Raw genomic sequence first — 25,746 nt, forward strand, 5'->3', positions numbered from 1 at the left:
TTTTATTGCAAATTATTTGTCTATAATTAATTGACGGTCACAATTATCTCTTAACTCCAAAAGATTCTAACAGATGTCGATGCTTTTCGACTGGATTGAGTAAGTAATCAATAGATGGCACTGCTATGGTAAACCGACGTGTCATATAAGCTACAATTTAATATCATGATTACCCCGTGCTATTGGAGGTATAAATTAAATTTATTTTGTATAAACGAAATACCGTGGATTTCAATTATTTCTAATTTTTTAATTTTTGGTGTTAGCATAGTCAACCACGTGTTACTTAGACCGAAGTGTAAATTAAATTCAAATTATAGAAACGATAATACAGTGAAATTATTCTTTCGTGTCACGGGTTTAAGGCTAACTAAAACCACATTAAGGAGAAACGAATTATATTATGTTACGAAATATTTTTTTTTAATACTTTGAAATTATATACTACAAGGGTACAAATAATAACGGCGGTCGATGTCGCCCCCTAACGAAACCATCAGGCACCCTGAGGCGTTGGCTTTGGAGCACTGCCGGATTGTTTTCCTTTTCATGTATATATATATGCTATACATTAATCATTTTAGATATTATTTTTTAATACAGACCCAAAAACAATCATTAGTCACTAATATCGTAAACTTATATTACCATATATTACTAGAAGAAAAACGTTTTGATACGATTTTTTTACACAGTAATATTTGGTATTTTTACAACTTAAACACAAGAATATTACTTAAAAACAAACCAGTTGCGCTGCAACCTTTTCAGGTCTGAACCTCAGTTCCCTAAATCTATTTTGAGATCATTTATTTTTCTTAATAGTCAACTACGTGATCAGACTTCTGGACCTGACACACGCCGACGATTTTCGGGTCTAAGACCGGTTTCCGGTCGATGTTTTTAACGTACACACATATATAGAAAAATAAATGTATTCCACGCCTAAAGAGAACTAAACCTTTTGAATCACTAAGACTGGCAATGAACGTTACCTTAGTTTAAGCTATTCACTACTATTGTAGAAAATTCAGTTAACATAGGTCTCGGATCCCTGTTGTAGGGTTGCTAGGTAGTTCTCACCCTCTCATATATTCTTAGATATATAGTGCAGCCTACATACACTACATATACCATTTATACTTCTGAGGTTTATTACATATAATTTTAAACACACATTTCAGAGATAACAATCATTTTTAGTTAAAGGTTCGACTTAAGTTATTTATTAGCCTTAAGTTAGGCTAGATCGTAATGTTCCATGATGTCGTAGTAAAGACACATGTATATAAAAAAAAACATTTCACAGCCCACGGGCTGGTAAGCTGTACAATAATAACGTTTAAAGAACTTTATTTCTCATTACAAAAATATATATTTTATTTACATGAGAAACTAAATAATATGAGCGAGATACACGTCCCAATTTTAGTTCCCTACATTCACTATGACATGCGTTTTTAATAATATTACTTATTAGCTATAATTATAGGCTAGATTGTAATTCATGTTAAACCGTAATTTCTTTTGTGAACTTTTTTGTTAAATAAATAATTTGAATGCAAGACGCGCGAGGCGCACTTAAGCCAGTAGATAAGATGTCTTAGTTACAGCTCTTAAATAATGATATATTGTAATATTAACAAAGTATATCTTATCACGTACACAATTTTCACATCTGCTATGGATTATACATACCCCTAGAAAACTTATTTGTTTGCCACAGTTAATACTAATAAAATTTGTTTCAATCCAATCACGGGATCAAACGGCCACCATTCAATTCACGTCGAAACATTCAAAGGTAGGTTTTATGGCGGGAAATTGTTTTTGATATGTGTTTTTGCGGGATTTCATGAACGGTTCGTGAACGTAATAAAAATTGCGACGCTTCTAGCAATTTTTTATTCATAGCTTTCGTTCGATATGAGACCTAGAATGAATAACATGTTTTGTATTTTTGGTACATTATTTTATTTCGGCCACAAATTAAATTTAAACCATTTCCACGATTATACAACTTTATTTTATCACCAAAACAGTTTTAGCACATGCCTATACAAGAAACATTCAAGAACGCACCAGTCTAACAGAACAAACCGAGAAACTTAAACGAGTAAAATTACTTAAAATAAGAACTTTTGAGTAAAATTATATATGTTTTTATTTCAGTTATAAAACGAAACACACGAAAATATATCTTATATTGTTAAAGATGATACTGTAAACAACACAACGGATTTGTGATTGTTTAAAAAATATTGTTTTATTAAACTATTTTTTTTTGTTAATTAGAAAAATGACACGACATTTCCGTAAGTATTAATACACTAGCATTTCATACTTAACAGTTTTGATAAATAAAATGTCAGATTAGAAGAAAAAGAAATGAAGGCTCGGCGGAAAATTACTCGGATCAGGCAGATTTTTTAACTGCAAAAGCCCGGCTTACCGCAGCTATTTCACAAATCCCTGAGTGGAAATTGTGATTCGTCACTAAATTATCTTGATTTTTATTTTTCTCACACTTACAGTTGTTACATTATTATAAGAGAGAGCTATTGTTATATAGTTTGGAGGTATATTCGGTATGTTTTAGACAACGGTGTATGTTATTTACAGAAGACTAATGCTACTTATCCCTTTAATACATCTGCCTCGTGGCGGGTTATGGGCACAATTTCACCTCAGGGCATAGGTTAAATAAATAAATTACACGATATTTGAACAGAACCACAAAAGAAAAATCTCGAAGATCCATTTTTCGTTATCTTATTTGAGATCTTAACCACATGAAATTATTTTTTACCGTGATACTAAATGCATTTATTTATAAGGGTAAGCACGGCTGTGTTATGTCAAAATCCACTATCGTTATTGACATGTGGCAGTCATGCTTAAAGTCACGACCCTGAATCTGAGGTTATGACATATAACGTTGTGCCCATGTGACGAGAAAATAACAGCACATTTAAAAGCTTTACATAAAAGCCTTACCACTAAGGGCTTATTTAGGCGAGTCTAATTAATTCTATTTAAATGTTACAAAACAAACAGCATGCCCCAATTTACTTAAACCGTTGACATGTCTGCCGTGAATGTCTTAGAATGCTTAATGCGCCGTGATATTTAACTCCATAATAATATTTGGCCGACTTTGAACTTTAATATTAGGGCCATAAAGATATGAATGAAAGTACGTAATTTTCTTAAATACATACCCTATTTGGGTGCTGAAACATTAATGTAGGGTATCAATATATTTTGCAGAACAAAGACATTTTCTTTGACTGGTCAGATTGTCATCGGACAATTTCGTTTTATTTATTTATTTACACTTGGTTACATTTATAGTTAAAACAAACAACATAATACATACAAATTATAAGCGATACAACGGGTGGCCTTGTGGCTAAGCGATCTCTTATAGGCAAACCTAGTAAGGAAAATATCTAAAATAAAACATATGATGGATAAAGTGCAAGTAGCACATAAAAACAAAAGCTTAATCTCAAATAACACAAAATAAACTAAACAGTCTGTGGATGCCTGCATGTTTCACCACGATGTATTCAAAAAACTTAAGCCATAGCTATCAAGTCAATTAATCACCTTCCTAGAAGTTATAGATGTCCTGTAGCCCTGCCCTGTGATGGTTTCAAGGTGATTAAATTTTTGAAGTCAAGGTGCCTTTATAGCGTAATTGGACCATAAGTTTGACAACTTAACGTATTATTATGCCAATGTGTTTATGTTCTTATTATATGAATTTACGAAAATTAATATAACATTTGCAGGTCTATTTTTATATGGTTGTTTATGCAATATTATTGATATATAATTCATCGATCTAAATATTCCACTACTACTACTAATTACTTGCAAATAAATAATTTATTAATATTTATTTAAAAACTAAAATGCTTACGTCACAGATTCATGATTTGCTATGCAATATACGTATAATAAGAAATACAAGAATTACAAAAGTCATTGAGGATAGTATAGGTTCAGATATGTTTATGTATGAAGAGTTTTAAAAGATATTAGTGAGGTAGCCAATTGTATGGACAACTAAATGGCCGAGATCCTTTACTAATTGCCTAAGAGGGTTGAGGAGCGTAATATATTATTATATATTACGCTCCTATCCTGCTCCAAAATATGTAACCTACTGTCGCTGATACGTATAATCTTCTCAATTCTATAGAAGTACAACAATACAATACGCAGAGGTGACGAGAACTAGAAGAAACTGATCGTGGTTTGTAACACGGAAAGCTAAGGATCACGTGCTACAATCACTCACATGGACCAATCAAGTGAGAGACTCATCGTCGTCGAAACTGAACACTGTACAGAATTCGGTGAAAACAGAATTTCCGCTCCAGAGGTTTCCTTGCTGACCACAACACTCAGATATGAGATATCGACTGAGGAGAGAGATAGTAGTATATACTACTATATATATATATATATATATGTAGTATATATATACTTGTTACAGTATAGAAACATTTTTTAACAGATTACATGTATAAATAAGTAAATAATTTAATTTAAATTTTGAATTATAATGTCAATTATTGCGCTTTGTGTTAACAGTCCTCACTTTCCGTTCAGCACTCTTCTATCCTCATTTATCTATTATATGCTCTTAGATGTCAGTGTACCATTCAATAAACAAGATCAAAGCTGTATCTTCTAATAGGGATACATACAGGTACAGTGCACACTTTTCTTGGCCGGTCTTACCGGTTGTCATAGGTATTGCCAGTAAATAAAAATTAACCATTATAAGGGGAATAATATGAAGTCATGCTGGCTAACCTAATAATTTATTGAAATATCTTAATATATACTAGTATCTAGCAAATACGGTTCTAGCCTTAAATAGATTTGACGCAAACATAGGAACAACTGATATGATAGCTTTTGTTACCTGTACTATTAATATAATATCTTTTAAGATTTCTAACAATCAGAACCGTTCGATAATTAAAACTTTGCCAACGTAATTAATAATGCAAGGAATAAAAAAATTGTATTTTTATTACATGTCGGTAGATAGTAAAATTATTTGTTGTACCAATTTCAGCAAAAAAGTATGTGGCACTGTACAACGTTGTGACATAAGCCTGCCAATGTTAAGAGTATTACATTGAACTTGCATACAAAACCGTCAGCATCAGTATCGTTCTCTACTGGAAGTTACAGAAGTTACGGGCGCAGTAACTAAAAGATAAGTAAATAAATAAATGAAATGCTCGGATTAAGCCGCACATAGCCTACTTTCGCACTTTGAAGTTTGAAATCCACTATAGTCTAAGAAATATAAATGAAAAGTAAAGGATAGTTTAATGAAACTTCAGCGTTTATTTCACGATTAAGTGAAGCTAGGAAGCTAAAGTTGACGGATGCAACGGCTGCAGACTAAGTTTAAGTTTATTTTTATTCAAATGCTCGGACTAGTATTATTTTGCGGAAGTTCTGAAGATATTAAAACATTATTGCATATTAAATTTTGCTTTTCACTGGAAAAAGATTTTTAATTAAGAAGTAAGATTATTTTCGTAGCCTTTTTCTGTATACATTCTATTCGAGGGTGTTACGTTGGTTTAATCTAGTCAGTTTTTAGGTAAATAGGGTAAGGGTAGGTTAAATATAACCTATTACTTTACCTTTTTTAAATGTTCAGACACGATGTAAAACATATATTCAAATACTCATAATTTTCTACAATGAAACACTAATTTAAATAGAATATGCGTTCCTGCTAGTCAAACTTGCGCTTATGAATGGCTTCAAAAAAAAGTAATATTGAAAACAGTAATCATTAATATTTTCAATATTAAATTTTTCGTAAAGGCATTCATAAGCGCAAGTCTTACTAGCTTTCAGTAAAGGCTCTATTTATTGTGCATTATTATTATTGGCATTACTTGATAATGAGTATAAAATCTTCTTAGTACTTGTAACGTAGTATAATGTAAAGTTCATTTTATTATGTAGTTATTGTTAGCTTTTTATTTAAATAAATCTTGTTCAATTTTAGTTAAAGAAATAAAATCATGGTGTTTATGGTAAGCGCGCATGTGGCACAATTGTTTTATTTACTTATTCTGTGGTTTTACAGAGCTGACGTCAAAGTCAGTTCGGAGGGGGATCGTGTCGAAGTGGGGGGATATAAAACAATCTGCACATGCGCACGGGAAGTTAATCGCTGAAATTTTAAAGTGAATATTGAAATAGTAATCAGTGGAGAAAAGTGTAAACAACCAACGAAAGTAATAACACCCAATATCTAATCGACATATGTATCCTGATAGTTATTTTCGTAACCATGGTCACCCCAGCTACATGTAGGCATAATATGAACTTGAGGAATTTATGTGACAAGCATAGTAACGGGTGTTACAAATTAATTACTGCCCCTCGCGGGTTGCGGTTAATTACATTATATAGCTGCGAGTTGTGTTAAATACTTTTTGCAAATAGAACTAAGAATTGCGTGAATTATTAATTACATGTGTTAAGGTAATCTGAGATGATTATTTATTTTATAGAAATAATAGATTATTACGACTAATTGTATGTAATGAAGCTCTGTAACTTTTATCGAAAATTACAATAAGTTATATTCCGAAGTCTGTAATCTTTAATATATTTTCACTACAATATCTCTCGGATTTGGCGAGCCTCTTGGCAAAGGCCTCCTCTAACCCTTTCCACTGTTCTCTATCCTTTGCGACTCTTCTCCACTTGTAGGCTGCTGTTAGTTTGGGTTCGTCCTTCCATCTTTTGCCTTGTCGGCCTCTTCTTCGTTTTCCGTCTATAGGGTATTTTTCATGGAAGCTCCGTAGCACATGACCCGTCAATTTCCATTACATTTCGTCTATCTTATCTGTCATAGCTGTTCTAGCTCCTAAGGCTGTGTTTCTTTGCTTGTCTAATTTTCTGATTGTCAGCATGCTATGCTATCTATTCATGGCTCTTTGGCAGTGTTCTAGCATGCCACTATGCTGATTAGAGAATATCCAAGTTTCACAACCATAGGTAAGGCACAGTAGACATTTAAATTAAGAAATACCTAGTCAAGCCATAAGTTCAGATACAAATGAAATGCATTTTTTTAAATGAAGTAATGTTATATTATTAAAATGTATACCTACGTAGTCTTAACAAAAATATACACATATTAAATGCTAGCTGAGGATCAGTCTTCTTTTTTGCATAACACACGCTTATCAGTCTTACGCAATAAATATATACGCAAAAAATAATTTGTACACAGCCGTAATTCAAACACATGATCTCAGGGTTGAGCACATGCTCAGGCCACAAGCCCAACACGGCTTGTGAATGTATTGTATTATACATTAATGTACAAACAATGATTTCACGAAAGATAAGTTAGTAAAATATGTATATAGTTATTAAAGCCTACAGAACGCGTAACAAAAAGTAGGAAGTGGGGGAATAAAATGGTATTTTTCATGATTAATTTTTGAAAGAAAGAAAGAATTATTTTTTTACAGGATATTTAGGTAAATGCACTGGCACCACGTGACGGGTAAACTGTATTTTATTTATTTATTAACACTTCGTTACATAACAATATTGAAAAAAATTGAACATAATTAAATGAAAAGGAGGGCAACTGGCGGCCTTATCGCTTTCGAGCGAACTCTACCAAGCAACCACTGTGAGTAAAGAAAAAAAAGTAATAAATTGCATAAGATAGACAGATTTTACTTTATTCTTAACACAACACATAAAGAACACACATTTATATTTAAATCATTTTTACATAATAAGAATATTTTCTGTATCAGCATAGGACAGATAATTTTGTTTTTAAGGAAGTGGTTCAAGATGAAAGGGCTTTGAAAGGAGAAAAAGCGTTGTCCGAAGAAAGTGGGTGAAGTGAAAATTTTATTATTAACCCTTATACACGTACCAAATTATTAAGACCAACCTTTGCCAACATAACGTAACGAAACTGTCAACTGTCATGTCGTTACACTATCAACACAAAAATCAAATTTCGAAAAAGTCTTTTTTAAGAATATTTCTAATATAATATATTAAGCGGTCTTTATCATCAATAGAAATAATCTTTATCGATACAATAAATCTAATAAGAGTTGTATTAGGAATCATAGGGATAAATTACTGGTCATTGAGCGAAAAAGCTTATTAGTCTTGGATCGTGGGCGACCGCTTAGTGGATTATCAGCATTATGAAAAGGTTTTAGCCTGTTAACCGGGATTTATCTTAGTTTTATAAGAATGAAGATTATTTTTGAGGTAAAAATAAGTATGTATCTACTTAGTTAAACTGTTGAACAAAATGTCGTAAAGTCTTTTAATGTGCACGTCGTGGACAATATTATGAAATTTAAAAACTGTGTAAAACTAGGATGAAATAGCAAGTATTGGCCGCAAAATATAATAAATAACGGTGGAATTATTTTTGAGAAATAAACTTTTAGATCTACGAAATAAATTGTTAAACAATATATAATTTCTTAATTATTTAGTTCACCTGGTGGCATTACTATACTTAAATTGGAAACGTCTGAACTTTTGCGAGTAACCAAAATATAATAATTTTATATATATTAAACATATAAGTGCAATGTGGTTGATCCCTTCGAGGATGGGACGGTTTTTGATCTCCATCCAAGCAAAAAAGCTGGTGCGGCCGCAGAGCAGGCGATATTTTCCGCCAATGAACGGCTCAATAAAGAAGTGTCCAACTCTTTCCTGCAACTTCGATTTTGTTCCCTTTGGAGGAAACTCTTGGACCGTGGGTTTCAAGTGCACAGGGGCTAATTAAAGATTTAAGTTGGGTCCTGGGAGATAGTACCAGTGACTCCAGAGTTGGTGCTTTCCTTGCTCAAGGAATTAATATCGCAATACAGCAAGTAAATGCTAGCAGCGTTGCAGGTACACTGCCACAGGGACAAACGTGTTTTTATTTGTTTTAATTTTCTATTTATTAATTTTTCATTATTATTATTATCACTATGTAGTTTAAGATTATTGTAAAGACTGTATATTACTATTCTAAAAGTTAAATTTAATAGCTATGTAGCAAGCACAATTCAATATTTCAAATATTCGAGAAAAACTATTTAACCCCTAAACCCAACCCAATCACATCCCTGTCATCCCTAAGTTAAATGGAATAGCCTGAACTTACAGAGGGATAACAAAAAATCCCGACCGTCCTCCAAGAAACTTCCCAGCCTATTAGGAAATGTATGTATTGTACTTTAACCCAGATAATGAAATTGACTTCGTATTTGTGAACATTATTATGCAAACGAAATTAATAAAATTCCTTCCTCTCGTCTTTAGGCATACATTTCAATTTGAGGGTAAGAAGAATCAATTGATTAACATCTTATATGAACGAGGCACATTGAAGTGACGGAAACATAGGTAAAAAATGTGTAGTAGATTTGTAGATTAGTAAGTAGATTTGCTTTACACTGTTAAGATTTGGGAAACTTAAGTAATCAGTGTCAGCGTTCCCAGCTCTTCCATAACAAAGTTAAAAATGTGTATAATGTGTGTAAAAGGTAATAAGCGAAGGTAATATATGTGTCTTTTATTTTCAACATGTTTCTTCTCCTAATAACACGTAATACGCGTGAATGCAACACCGTGTGTGTGCACGTAAGTAAATTAGTAAATGTAAGTTGTATGAACCAACTACAAGGACTCAGTAGTAAGGACTCACTCTCCCACTCTGCGTGGTTCAGAAGGCAGTTCCTTAACTGTTTTATTTAACTACAGACTGTTCAGCTTCGTGAGCGGGAAGGTATCAAGTATACTGAATTAATTTTAGATGTGGGCTACCTGCAAATATTTACCGATTTACCGACGCATCGATCAAAATCTAATCTGCGTTTAAGCTTTTGATGCTGTTTATGTTTGCACTATATTGCCTATATTGCCGTTGTTTGTACTAACATACCGTGCATACTTGACATAAATAAAATTTTAAGAGATCAGGCATACAAAGAGCTCTTATTGCGAGTCTATTGACAACCTACAACTTTTCGCCTACCGTGAGCTTTTAACGATCCAGTTGAGATAATGATGAGTTAAGGTCCGTAAATTGAATCGTATTTTTACGTACCATGACTTGAATTAGAAAGGTTTTGAATCGTGAGACCGAACGGACGATCGATAATTTTGTTTGTGGTTCGGTATTTTGAAATTTAAGCGTCCAACTTGCGTAGAACTTAACTTAACTTAACTTGAAATAAAACATAAATAAAATAAGCTTTTGTTTCAGTACATACAATTATTTAATAAACACAAAGTAATAATCAAAATTATTAAAAAGAAAATCAAAACAAATTCCGAAGAAACGACCAACACTTAGTAAGTAATTTTAATGTAAAAATACGAGAAGTAATAGATATAAAGTCGATTATTTTTTAGTTCTTAATTGAGTGCTGTAACTCTGTTCATTTAAATAAATTATTTTCAAACTATACGTCTGTTGCCGTTCCTTTACTCCTGCTCACTTGAACCCCATGGCCCAAGAGCCTCTACACCAAAAGGAATATTTGTTCTAAGTTCATTTAAAACTAACTGTTTTTTGGTGCTTTGCTAGTTGATACGTACATTAATAAACGTTTTAAAATTCTATTTCATATTAGATAGTTCAGTTCAGTTCTTCTGACGTCTTAACTGCGCAGGTAATTAGAGTATCTTAAACACATTATTTTAAAATTCAGCCTTAAGTAAACAAAGAGAGTCTTTAGAGTGTCTAATCACTTAGCATTTCAATACGGTTCTTATAAAAATACCTGCCCACTGAATTATATACAAACCAATTTGACTTCAAGTAAAGAGGCCGCCAACGCACCTGCGAGCCTTCTGGCGGCACTATCACTTTACATCAGGTTTTTTATAGAACAACATTTAGAATTGTATTTGTATAAGTATTATTTTTCTTAAAAATATATCTACTTCATTTTAATTGTTTTGTATGCAGTAAAAAGAAAAAGGTAAAAATTACCACACGTTTTGCACATTCTAAGACATTTTTAATTGGATTATACTTTATATTTGAATATGTGGTGTAACTAAACAAATATTAATGCAAACGAACACAGGCGTCACACAGTATCTAGGTTCTATACCTGATTGATTCTTATTATAAATTATTCAAATTTAAAAAGAACATACAATTAAAAACACGGAAACGACTGTGCATAAAAATCTCCCAAATTTAAATTCAGAGTACAGTGTTGGCGCGTGGAACAAGTAAATAAACGAATTGGAGAGTGTTTGCAATTACGCGTGCTGCTGCACAAACCGTTGCGTGCAGCCAATTTTGACTATAAACAAGCTAATCAAGCCGTTACTAGCTGTGTACAGAAAAGCAAAGGCTAAATGAATGACACAAGCTACTAAATAGAACATGTACTGAATACTCAGAAAGTGTCACGCTTTAAAATATATTACTGAACTAGGGCTGCATTAAAATATATGTAGTAATTAAAATAACTTTTTATAGCTGTAACTTATAATGGCGAATTGCAAGGAATTTTCTGTAAAACGTCAGTTTAGTTTTCCGATTTAGGCATTTAAAGTATGTAAAATTAAAAATATATAATGACTGATGAAGCTATGGGGCACGTAACACGTTATAAAAAAAAATAAGTCAGTGGCACCTCAACCTTGGATTTGTGCTACAGGTTTCAGTATCTGTTACATGATCATTTGTAAATCTAATAGGCAAGTAGGTATTCATCTTCCTGTGCCTGACACACGCCTTCGACTTGTTGGGTTTAAGGCAAGCCGGTTTCCTCACGATGTTTTCTTTCACCGTTCGAGCAAATGTTAAATGCGACATAGAAAGAAATCCATTGGTGCATAACCGGCGATCGAACCTACCACCTCATGGATGAGACTCGCATGCTGAGGCACTAGGCAAACACTGCTATATATACTATATATAGGTATATATAGTTGTATGACCCAAAACATATTCTAACATAAGGGCCAGATTGCCGCTTTTTATTATACCGTCTCAAATATGACGTAAAAAAGATGTGACTGCCAAGATTTGACATAACTTATCGCATACTTACAACAACGTGAGAATGGATTCGAAAAAGATTTCGATTTCAGTTTAATTAACTATAAGTAATATCGCTTCACAATCTGCAGCCGACATGTTGAATGTTGAAGGCTACTTAGCCTATTGCGTGATAGCGTGTAAACACGGTTATCTAGACCGTCTATCAACTGTAGATATGGTTATCAATGAAAATGTTAATTCAAAATACCTCGATCATTTCTTTTAAATGTGGAACTACTAAATACGATTCTTGAGCAGATTCTGGCATGTTTGGTTCAATCATACAAGAAAAATATACATATATGTGATAACTGTTGAGTGTACAAGTGTAACCTTTTTGTAACTGAGTATGTTTGCTTTTAATAAGTGCTTTAAGCTGATGATATATTAGACAATGTGTCTTTGAACACGAACGAGATGGTTAACTAAAGAAGCATCATTAGAGTGCAAAAAGTTTTACATACAAGTTGCAGTCTCACGCCTATCGCACTTAAGTATTCGAAATGTAACAAATTCACATTTTTAAGCTACTATTGAAGTGTAACTTCTTTTGGAGCATGAGGGTAAAATTTTTACCGATACGTCCCGATTGTGCAACGTTTTTTGTCGAAGAAAAGGGAGAGAGCCATTAAGACCGATTGAGAGAGAGTGAGAAAGGGAGAAATCGAGAAAAAATACACGCTGTCGGTTGATGTAATCCTTTAATAATTACATCTTAGAACTTTAGATGGCAATTCTGTTGCATAACGTCTTGTCCAGTAAACGCAATTTTTTATTTAATTATATTATCATTAGGACGTATATACACTGTATAAATAGTGTGAATATAGCAATACAAATACACAGAGTGATCGTATATGGTACATGATCATCTATTGGGGCTTTAGTAATAATTAATTTACAAAGAAGTTTCACTTCTGACATGTGTACTTTGTACGCACGCACTTAAGTTTTCTAATATCTGCTGCAATTATTTAGGTAGTGCTTACTTCTGGAACTGTTATACAATTGTCTAATACATTTGTGGAGACCACAAATTTACTTTTAAAAATTTAATCAAGACTGCATTTAGCTCGTAAATTATTTCTTAAACTGCATCGTCGTAATGAACGTCGTTAATTTAATACGTTTTTAATACAATTTCCGTGAACATTATACAATATTCCTATACTGAATTATTTATTATATATTGCATTTCTGTATCCACCTCTTATCTTTCTTCATTTATTTAGATCATTTAGCAGAAATTAGAAGAAAAACAAATCTAAATATATATACGAACTGTTTGTTAATAGGCACGTTCCTATATTAGCTCTGGGATTATGGTACAATTAATTACTTATCATAATTACATATGTGGGGGCCGGGTGTTGAACTTGACTCATCCCTAGAGGAATACGTGGACTTATCTAGCACATTTTCTTTGAGGAAATAATAAGACATACACATAATATTTATTACTAACGGATCACACACAGAGAAACAGTAATAAAAATAAATAATAGTAAAAATAAAAATTAAAGAAGTCTTGAATGATTTGGGCGTAAAAGTATATATTATGTAGTAAATAGAAAATAAAAATTAAGAATAATTACTAGTATATATATATACTATATTTCACTATGCCTCCTGCTGATAGAGGATCTTTGACAATCTTTGTTCTTAATTAATTTTATTATAATTTATTACTTAAGATGTCATGTGGAACATGAATGGTGTAATGGTTGCAGCTTCTAACAAACGTTGTGTAAAACAAAAAAAAACTTGGCGATTAAAAGGATTAACGGAGAGTTTATTGCCAGTTCTTCTCTTCCGTTCTACGCCCTTGATTTGAGAACTGGCAGTAAATGTAAAATAAGAAGCATTTACTATGTATTTCTCTTTTTGACGTTCATAAGTGTACATTGCGTTACCTATATGAATAAATGATTTTTGACTTTGACTTGACATATTGTTTATTAACAATAGCTAGTTTAATAATACTGCTCATAATACCGGCTATCCTCAAATAAACAAATAATTTTGATTAGTTCCGCCGTTACCCCTCAGTTCATTCTTATTATGTTATCAAGGCTTCCTAAGGCAAATACAAATATGATGTTTCAAAATATTTGATCAAATCGAGCTGTTTCGTAGGTGTACACAAGCACCGTAGCACCAGATTTATGTATCTTATAAATAAATGATAAAATGATACATCCAATATTTCGTTAGTTATTTATTTACTTCTATAAGGCAGATAATAGGCAATAAATATAAGAGGATGTAAATAAATCTCGGTTAATATTCATAATTTTCGTACCGGGAAAATATGATTCGCAAATATAACGAATTCCGGTTACCATCACAACGGCTTTATTTTTATCGAACATTGATATGTGAAAATATAAGGGATTTTGCAACTAGTTGTTTTTACAAGGGTTGTTACTGGAATCCACAGTTTTTCATAGAATACAGGAATTGAACAACGACTTTTATGAATAAATCTACTTTTTCAGGGTGGACTCTTAATATTTTAAAAGTCATAACAAAACTAAAAGAGTAATATAATACATAAAAAATATGTATATAGATTTAAAATATTCTTAACCTGGATAGTAATAATAATAATTTAAAATTGATGATTTTTGGTGTAAGTTGGTGTCTGGTAGATAATACTGGTGACTCCAGAGCTGGGGCTTTCCTAGCTTAATCAATATAAATCGCAATACAGCGAGGAAATGCTGCCAGCCTTAAAGGTACACTACCACAGGGAACAACCTTTTTTTATTTATTTTAATTAAAATTGTGATGCATATTATGATATTCCATAAAATATTATTTACAATCCAATGTTATTCTTAATTTTATAAACTTCGATAGAATAGCATATACGAAAAATTGTTTGAATTACGATACAATTTTCAAGTCAAAGAAAATTGAAGTGAGTTTAGTTCATCTTTCATAATAAGTAGAAAATAACGTTTAAAACCTTTAAACACTTAAATACAAATAAATTCGTTGTTTTATACCAGAGGTCAACAGAGCCTATCCATTACAGAACTTCTTTTTGCTGAGGTGTCCGCGTCAGCAGCAAATGTGAAACGCATTAATCAACCTTCAACCGTCGGTTAACGCCGGGTTACCGAGTTAAGTGTCTTCTTATCGCTTTTAAAGTGAGACGTTCAACGTCGTAATTTAATGTTTGAACTCTCGTATATGTTTTATACAGCGTTTATATGAGCTGTGTATTTTCTAGAGCAGTATTGGCCTAGTGCCTTCAGGGTGCTACTCTCATCCCTGATGTCGTAGGTTCGAACCCGGCTCTGCACCAATGGACTTTTTTTCTATTTGCCCGTATAACATTCGCTCTAACAGTGAAGGAAAATATCGTAAAGAAATCGGCTTTCCTTAGTTACCATTCCAAAAGTTGACGGCGTTTGTCAGCCATAGGAGGCTGGCATCATCTACTTGCCTATTAGATTTACAAATTATCATTAAACATTTATATAAATTTGAGGCCCAAACCTAAGAAGGTTGTAGCGCCACTGTTTTATTTACGAGAGCAATCTTGACCTAGCTGCTTGACCTTATTTCTGAGGTCATAGGTTCAAACCTCGGAACAATAGACGTTCTGTCTAATTCCGCTTTTAACACACGTACGGGAAAGAAACATATCGTGACTACTTGCCTATTAGAAAAAAAGTTGTTGTTGTGTACTGGTTCATTTTATATAACGTGAAGCATTTAAAGAAGGAGGCTTATTTTGTTAGTTATTTTACCTAGGTTACTAGTTAGAAAATTTTTATTCTTAACTTTTCGGATTAAACACAGTACATGGAACACTGTATCTGAAAGTATTTTATGGGTTTATTTATTAAAGTTTACCACATCATATATTACTTACAAAGTACGGTATATATTTGAAACTCGTTTATCGTTATGTATGACAATGTACTACGAAAAATATACAATCTATATACGAGGATATAAAAAATAATCCCTATTTCCCTTGGTCACGGCATCATGCGGTCACACGGTCCGCTAGTATAAAATAAATAAAAAATACCAATAAAACAGCAGATTAGGTTCGAGATGGAACAATGCTTTAAAATCATTTATCAATTTCTTAATTGATTAATTGATACTTATGTAGGTAAAATGCTCGACACACTTCGTAGATTATAGGATTCCAAATCTATTTCCTTACAATGTTTTTTTTCATAATTAACATTAAAGATGTAATTTAAAAAATATAGTACAGTAAAAACTCTATAACTCTAACCTCGTTAAGTCGAAACGACATTCCCTTCCGATCAAGGCCTCTAGGATCTCGAACTATTTAGACTTTGTTACTCGAACAAAATGTTATTTCCCTACGAAGTATTGATAATAGAAATCTATACTCTATAACTCGAATTTCAAAAAGGAGACTCTGCAAGTCGTAGTTAGTAAAATATAATAACGACTTACTTGGAATTCTCCGAAATTATAAAATCCCAAATGAATGTTCGGGTTTGGGGCTTCTAATCGATTTATTTTGTTGTGATTCAAAAACTTTCAAATAACGTAACAAATAGTTTAAATCGAAAAAATATAACGGATTTTTTATTGTATTGCATAGTTAATTAATATGAAATTTGTTTTAATATTTATATATATATATATATATATATATATATATATTGTACTTCAAACCTTAAGTTGAATTTTTATTCAAATTCGACTTTATAAATCGAAGAATACACTTACAATTACGCCTCTGTAAGTCGAAATTTCAGTAGTTAAATCATATGAATCTCGAAGTTCTTGTTAAGTCGAAAACTCGTTAACTCGATTTTTTTGAATTCCTTTGAGATTCGAATTAAAGAGTGTACCTTAGATTATTTTAAACTGCGCCATCACTATGTTGTGTTTCATTAAACTTCAATAAGTTGGGACGTGAACAATTCCTAGAAACTTTTGAGTTTAAAATATTAATAATGCTTTAGAAATACAGAAAGCGCATTACATAGTCTAGACAGTTCATCAAAATCTTATTTACCCTTTCAGACTCTTATTAACAGTGAAAAGTAACTTGTAAAGATAAACAGTACTGAATAAGTACTGAAGTTATCTGCGAATTCATTCCATGAACTCTGTTTATCGCGCTGAGGTAAAAAAATAAAACGAAACTTTGAAGAGTAGATATTATTTTTCATGAATTGTCAAACACCTTTCATTTTTTAGTACTTGATTTATTAATATGTGTTAAAAATTTCTAATGGATAGGGTGGCACGTTTATGCGTCAGTTCAAAAACTGAGAAATTGGATCAATCTACGCCTATTATCCCCACTATGACGTCACATCCTGAATAGAATGAAGTGCTTTCATGCGAGTATAAATTATTATTATTGGAATGGTTATGTTAGTCCAGTATCCTCTCTAGGTTGGGTTGGTTGGATCAGTTTTCGGGCTGCTCCTCTGGAATATTAGCTATGATTGGGTGTTGCGAGGTGCGCCTTTTCTGCTATGCCGACGACACTCGTGTTGAGTAGAGGAGGTGGCTCCGTTGGCTTCCAGTATAAAGTATCTTGGTCTTGTTCAGGATGGTCACTGGACTTGCACTTGGCGCGCTCCTACCAAACCTGCGTGCGGAGGCGCATGTCAGAGTGTGCGACGGCTGAATTGCGGAAACATTCGCGGTATGCTGATATAGTGAGCGATTGCGGTTCGGACAGCTCGCTGCACCTTCGAGGCTAGCCTGTGTGTTGCTGGCAGCTGGCACTCCGCCCTGGGAGCGGGATGCGGAACTCCTCGCTGCTTTATACCGCGAGGTAATGGTTAGCGGTAACCACTGGTGAGGGGGAAGTAGCGAGGTATATTCTCGAGTGTGAAATTCTTTTCGAGCGATTTAAAAGAACGATAGAAAGAAAGACATAATGTTATAATTTCTCTGATCGTTATACAGCATATAGTACAAAATTTATAAAGATCTCATGTAAAAAAATTGGAATTTAAAATATATTTATAATTTGACGTTCTTAATATTATGATTATATTTTATTTTTAACTGTATTGGTACAGATTGAACAAACCGAAAAGATTCCATTTTAAATGGAAGATTTGTATAGAACATAAATCGAATATTATGGTTCAACTTATATTTTTTTAAGCTTGCGTATACAGGTATATTAAAGACCAGAGGGCAAACGGGTAGGAGGCTCACCTGAGTAAAGTGATACCGCCCGTAGACACTCCCACTGAAAACTCGCAAGTGTGTCTTCGGTCTTCTAAGATTTTTTTATGATTAAAAAAGTAAAAGTAAACTAAAGCATTTCAAAATTCCATCTTTTATATCAACTAGTAACAATAAACATGTACAACAAATTAATGACGACATATTTAACGACAGCAGAGATTAAACCAACAAATACCGCAAATGTATTGTATAATAAATCAAAAGCACCATTAATTATTGTATTCGGGCGAAATAATATTCTTTCCGAGTGAAAAGTGCGTATAAATTGTCCAGACGTTGATTAATCGCATTCGATTCAATCAGGTTTTCAATGTGTGCCTAAAGAAATCACACACATAATAAAAATAAACAGTGGCGCTACAACCTTTTTAGATTTGGGCCTCAAATTTCTGTATCTGTTTAATAATCATTTGTAAATCTAATAGGTAAGTAGATGATGCCAGTCTCCTGTGACTGACACACGCCGTCAACTTTTGGGTCTAAGGCAAGCCGGTTTCTTTAGGATGTTTTCCTTCACCGTTCGAGTGAATGTTATTTGCGCACATATAATTAAGTCATGTGGTGCACAGCCGGGGACCGAACCTCAGGGATGAAGTCGGACGTTGAAGATAGTAGGCCAACATTGGTCACACATATATAACTAGTCTGGCCATAAGTTCTGTTACAAATGAAATGCATTATTTTCAACTTTTTAATTATTTTAAATTTGGAACACGTTTATGATTTTAAAAGCTTCTTTAAATTTTGCGCCATTTCACATATTTTTTCGTGTTCATTTTTAAATTATAATATGGAATGGGGTGTTAAAGATAATCGTATGTGGGTACGGAGCCGTCGGTCATATTCCAGACACTTCAAAAGCTTGGTGTCGGCCGTATTTTCGTAAATCTTAATATCGACAGATACAACAACACTTTTTCTGTCGAAGACCAGAAAAAATCCGAGCGGCCGCGTGCTGTTAGAGCTACAAAGGCTGTTATGCGGTTAAAATCAGAATTCGTGGAAACCCTATTAGGAAGCCAAGATCTTATCGCGAGAAGTGAAGATTCCCACAAGGACTCTGTCACGTATTATAAAACACGCCCTGAAGCTCATGCTGTGCTTATTGTCAATATACAGGACATGCCCTAAACCAATCTTAACAATTAAACTGAGTGGATCTTCTTCTTTACTTCATAAAAAAAAATCATTTGTAACAGAACTGATGGCTGGACTATCTATCTAAGAATATAATTTACAGGTATTTAACCTTTATGAACAAATTAGAGATAAAAAACAGTTCAATAGTTATTTGTTTACATTTTAGTACCCATTGTGTACAAATGATAACTCATTAACCGTTTTAAATAGGGTCTGTAGTACGTAGTAGTTAGGTAATGTACAATGTCACAAAATACACCACATCTTTACGTAGTTTAAGTATACAGATTTGACCTGCTATAATAGCATTTAAATGTCATTAAAACGACGAAGGGGTTAATGTTTAATCTACGGTAACGTGCCTACGAAATGCTTTATAAAAACAACACAGAATATAGTGTATACGTATAATATAGTATTAGGGTTGGTGATTTTATAATTTTTATTTTATAAGATTTAGTTATACACTTTTTGCACTTTACCCATTACATTTTTTACTTAGCTTTTTCCTAACTAGGGTTGCCTGCCTTTGTTTTTCTATAACTGTAACTAACTGTAACTAATTGAAAGAAAACACTTTTTTACCGGATTTAGGCTATGTATTATTATAAACTTATAATTATTTTACAGTTTTCTTGACGTTTCGCGTGCTTTCACGGTGACTGAAGACAAAAGGTGTTGAATGTCAAAAAGTATCATAGCTGTAGAGAAAGTTATGTTATCTGTATTTATTTCCCCGGAGTTGATATCGACTAAAACATGACTCACGGTGTCCTCAATTTTCACGGATTGTTGTCTTGGGTTTCTTTCAATGTGTAAAAGTTATCTTAACAAAAGACAATACTAAGTGTAACAAAATTATTTAAAATATATTAAGTATAATTATTATAAATATATAAACCGAGCAAGCGCTTTTAAAAAGCAAATAATAATTGCGAATATCTTGTTTTTCCTCGCCGCTGGCGTACAAATTATAATTTTTTCGAACAAAATGCTATCAGCTTCGTTTCTAGATTAATTTCATATAATCCAGATTAAATTCTTTAATAATTTTCTATATTGTTACCCTGTGGCAAAACAATTTATCTCCAATCATCATTGAATGTAATTTATTAGACATCCCCGCTTCGTGATTTGAAAGATGTTATACCTATATTATATTTCTGTATTAATCGATATCAAAATCATTTCCAAATATTATATTCTTTAAGAATCCAAAAAAACTAATTCGTCTAGGTTAGGTCTATATATTTTATTATTATTATTGAACAAACGGGCTATAAGCTTACCTGATGTTCAGTGACTTTCTCAATGGAAGAGGGCTTGCCAGTGCCTTTTTGGCCTCTTAAGAATTGGTAGGCTCTTCTCTAGATCGACGCTATACTTCAGTGGGCAGATGGTAGAACATAGTGGTGGTGTCATACACAACTGCCTTAAATAACGCTCGGTTGTGGAACGACGGATGTTGGGCAGATACGGAATTTCATCTCGACGTCCAACGAAGAAACTCAGTTGCTGATAATCCGAACAACTCCTCTGAGTATTCTCCAATGTAGATGCAGAGATTACATTACAACACAACGTTAAGGGATCAAGCGGCACGGAAAGGGATTTGTCGGCGATTCGAACAGCTTTTCTCTTCTGTTTTTTATTAATATTACAACATTAGCTTGCTTGACCGCAGTTTTACATTTTAAACTCAAAATAAGTGAATATAAAAATGTGTTGGTTCTGTAAGCTGTATTGTTCGCAAGAATAGAAAATGTTGCAAAAACATTGTTAACTTTATTTTCCGCATGTGAAAATGTACATGAAATAATAATACATTTTAGTTTTTACTGAAACTCTCATTTACAAAATACCTTTGTAGTGCTCAGTAAAAGGCGTATTATTTTGTTTTGTTCCTACAATACGTATCTAGGTTTATGTTAGGTAAAAGTTTAAATATAATTTCAAACATGAATGGTTAGGACTTTTGTATGTAAACCACGAAACAGTTTGAATTATAGAGATAACCTAATCATAATAATGTCTCTAAAAGACGTTTAAATTCTATTAGGGAGAAATAAAACGCAGTACCTCGATTTAAAAAGTGAAATCGATTGCACTGAAAACTTATCTGTAAAGCGATTTGAAAATCGAACTGAACGGAAGACACCCAGTGGCGCTTTTACTGTCGTGTTTATTCTTTTAAAAGCACAATTGTTTTTATTATTTCTTATTCATTTGTATGTAATGATTTGATAAGTATAATTTAGAGAATTTCCAAATGCATTTGTTGATAATAAGCGATCTGTTAGGGATTACAGCTGTAAGAAACAGAAAATACATTAAACTATATTTCATGAAAACTATATGTCTATTTGTCTAATTTTGACCATAATACTATATTGTCGGTCTCTGTGAAATTGTGTTTACGTATTTTCATCACGAAAATAAATGAGTAGCAACAATGTAATCGGATTGATTTATAAGCTGGCTATAATGTATAACTATACTTGAATACAGACAAAGTTACTAAGTCTGTCCGAAACATTGCATGTGATTGAAGCCTTTGATACATACATAAATAATAAGGTTCTTATACCGACTTATTCCCATATCCTGCAAATCAATCAATCAAACAATTTAATGTCTCTGATATGTTGTCATAGCGACAAATTATTGTTTTTTGATACTAACAAGTTTGTTAGTAATTTTCATTTGACAAGCAAGTCATGTACTTTCCTAATAAATATAAGGATATAATAGCTACTTTGTTAGCATATAATATTAACATTGTCATAGATAATAATATGACAAAATCTAGGTTAAGTGACGAATCAGTATTGTCTAGTTATCCTAACAATACTGTGATTGAATATTTAAACTAGGCTCTGTGACAACAGAAAAGCGTTGCAATAACTTAATCCTCTTTCATCAGAACATAAACCGCTTTTCTGGCAAAATACTTGATATAGAATTACTAGTTGATAGATATTCAGTAGATATAATATGTTTCTGTGAGACTTGGTTAAAGCCTGACAAAATGTCATTTAATATTAATAATTTTATGGTTGCCAGTGTGTTCAACAGAGTTTCAGCAGAGGGTGGAGGTACAATAATATTATCTAAAAACAACTTAAAATTTAAAGATAGAATATGTGAGTTAGCATGTGCAGAGATAGAAAGCCATATAATACTATGTGTTTACAGACCACCAGCTTCAAACTTTTCCTCATTTTTAATAAATATGGAAGATACTCTAATTAAAGTTCTTAAATCCAATAAGTTCTTAAAACCTGAGAAAATAAAGCTCTTAGCATTATTTAATTCATATAACTTAAAATATTTATTTAGTGAACCCACCAGAATAACAGCTTTCTCTAGTACATGTATAGATAATATTTTTACTAACTGTACAGGCATTGAACAGTCTTCCATAATACCTGGTGTAAGGTCAGACCACAAAGGACAGCTTGTTAGTTTTAAATTAAATAAAATAAATCCGCCAAATAAAAAAAATACACTTAGACCATTAAATGAAGAAAAAAAATTACAAAAATTTAAAAATAATGTTTTAAATAAACTATGCTCTTCTAGCTTAAATACCAAAAATCCAAATAAAAAATTTGATAATCTATTTAGTATACTCTGCCATGAATTTAATAAGGCATGTCCAAAAAAGAGTATAAAAATAACTCACAAGTTTAAATTTAATGAATGGTCTACTAAAGGGATAAGGATAAGCAGGGATGTCTTATATAACTTGTACCATGAAAAGTCACTGACATCTGATTTATCATTTCACACTTATGTAAGAAACTACTCGAAGATATTCAAAAGGGTATGTATTCTTGCCAAATCGAAATCAATTAGTAATAAAATTGCTAAGTCCGATAATAAAGTAAAAACTGTTTGGAATATTATTAACTGCGAAACTGGTCAGACTAAAATGAGAGATGCTGACCCGCGGCTACTTATTGATAATGTTATCATCTCGGATAAGGTAGAGGTAGCCAACGCATTCGACACCTTTTTCTCAAACATCCCTGTAGAGGTTACCAAAACACTTCATTCATCCTCTGCACAAGCGGTATCATTACTAAAAGAGAATTTCAGTAGATAAATACCTCATTTTAAATTTCAATATATAAATGCTTTTACTATTAAAAGATCATTTAAGACTCTAAATCTTAAGAACACAGAGGATTTATGGGGCTTTTCTGTTAAAGTCATTGAATCCATTATAGAGTATGTCGCCCCCATACTTAGTGAAATATTTAACCTCTGTATCGACAACGGTGTCTTCCCTGACTTGATGAAACACAGCAAAGTTATTCCCATCTTTAAATCAGGTTGTAAGAAGAACCCTTCACACTATAGACCCATCTCAATTCTTCCAGCTTTCAGTAAAATCTTCGAAAGAATCATCCTAGATCAGATGCTAAGACACTTTAATATGAACAACATATTACATGACCGTCAGTTCGGCTTTACAAAGGGTAGGTCTACTACTGAAGCAAGTGCAAGATTCATTACCCAAATCTTAGACGCCTGGGAGGACTCGCGGGATGCCGTAGGCATTTTCTGCGACCTATCCAAGGCGTTTGACTGCGTTGACCACGATACTCTCATTTGTAAGTTGAGCCACTATGGTATTCGTGGTAAAGCTCTCGCGCTTGTCCTTTCCTATCTTTCAAACAGACAGCAAAAAGTAGAAATTACTGGTTCGAGATCATCTGGATCAATAGTGAAAATGGGCGTGCCGCAGGGTTCCATATTGGGTCCCTTTTTGTTCCTTGTTTATATTAATGATCTCCCGCATATGATGTCTGAGATATCGGAAATTATCTTATTTGCTGATGACACTTCCCTCGTTTTTAAAATCAATAGGAAAGATTCCAGTCCAGTAAACGTCAATGATAGCTTAGTAACTCTATCGAAATGGTTTGCCGCGAATAATTTACTCCTCAATTCTGCTAAAACTAAATGTATCAAATTCTCACTGCCTAATGTCACCCCAGTAGGGCTTAACGTAACTATCGATGGTGACAAACTTGAAGTCATCACTGAAACCGTTTTCCTGGGCATAACCATTGACAGTAAATTACAATGGGGAGCTCACATCGCAGCATTATCAGGTAGACTAAATTCTGCAGCTTATGCAGTCAGAAAAATAAGACAGCTTACTGACGTTGCTACAGCTAGGCTTGTATATTTTGCTTACTTTCATAGCATAATGTCCTATGGTATTCTACTGTGGGGCGCAGCGGCTGACGTAGATGCCATATTCATTCTCCAGAAAAGGGCAATTCGTGCAATTTACAATCTTGGCCCCCGCGAGTCTCTGAGAGAATTATTTAAAGAAATTAATATACTCACGTTGCATTCCCTTTACATTCTAGAGAATATCATGTTTGTTCGTAAAAATTTGCATCAATTCACTGTCAAAAGTGTTATTCATTCTATAAATACCAGGAATAAGCATAAAATAGTAGTCCCAAAATACAGATTAACAAAATCGAATAAATCGTTTCTTGGGAATTGTGTCAGATTCTACAACAGGCTACCGAATTGTGTAACTGATCTTACGACTAAAAAGTTCAAAAACGTCATCAAAGGAATCCTAATTAAAAAAGCGTATTATAAAATCCAAGACTATGTTGACGATAAAGATGTATGGCGCTAATTCATCTCTGCATGAGCGGCTTCCCTGGCAACTTGCGCTGTGCAAGTGTGTGTATCTCATTTTACACTAATAGTAAAAACTCAATTTTCTTTTGCATTGTATAGAATCTCTGTATACCTTGCATTATATAAACTTCTCAGCCGATTATTACTATTGTAACCGAGTCTTTGTAAGCTAAACCATTGTTGAAAAGAGTGTCCATGGAGTTTCTTGCCGGTTCTTCTCCATGAGACCCACTTTTTGGAACCGTGCAACTAGACGTTTCATAAGAGCCTGTAAATGCCTATTTGAAATAAAAACTTTTGTTGTTTTTTTTTAAATCATGGAATATAATTATGCGCACTGTCTATTTTACTATCTATGAGTAGTAATAATGCATTATATACTAATATTATAAAGTTAAAGTTTGTTTGGTTTTACGTACGAATTCAGTAAGCCAATATTAATGTGTTGGTTAGAATGAAGGCCGTATGACCTATTTAGGTATATAATACATCGATCCATCGAGGCAGCTATGCGTGAAAAACATTTATAAAATCCTAATTAAATGCATAAAAACTCAATAGAGCCTTTTGAAATTTAGATTTCGTGATCATTTGTT

The sequence above is a fragment of the Pieris brassicae genome, chromosome 9 (assembly GCF_905147105.1).
Source record: "Pieris brassicae chromosome 9, ilPieBrab1.1, whole genome shotgun sequence".
Lineage (NCBI taxonomy): Eukaryota > Metazoa > Arthropoda > Insecta > Lepidoptera > Pieridae > Pieris > Pieris brassicae.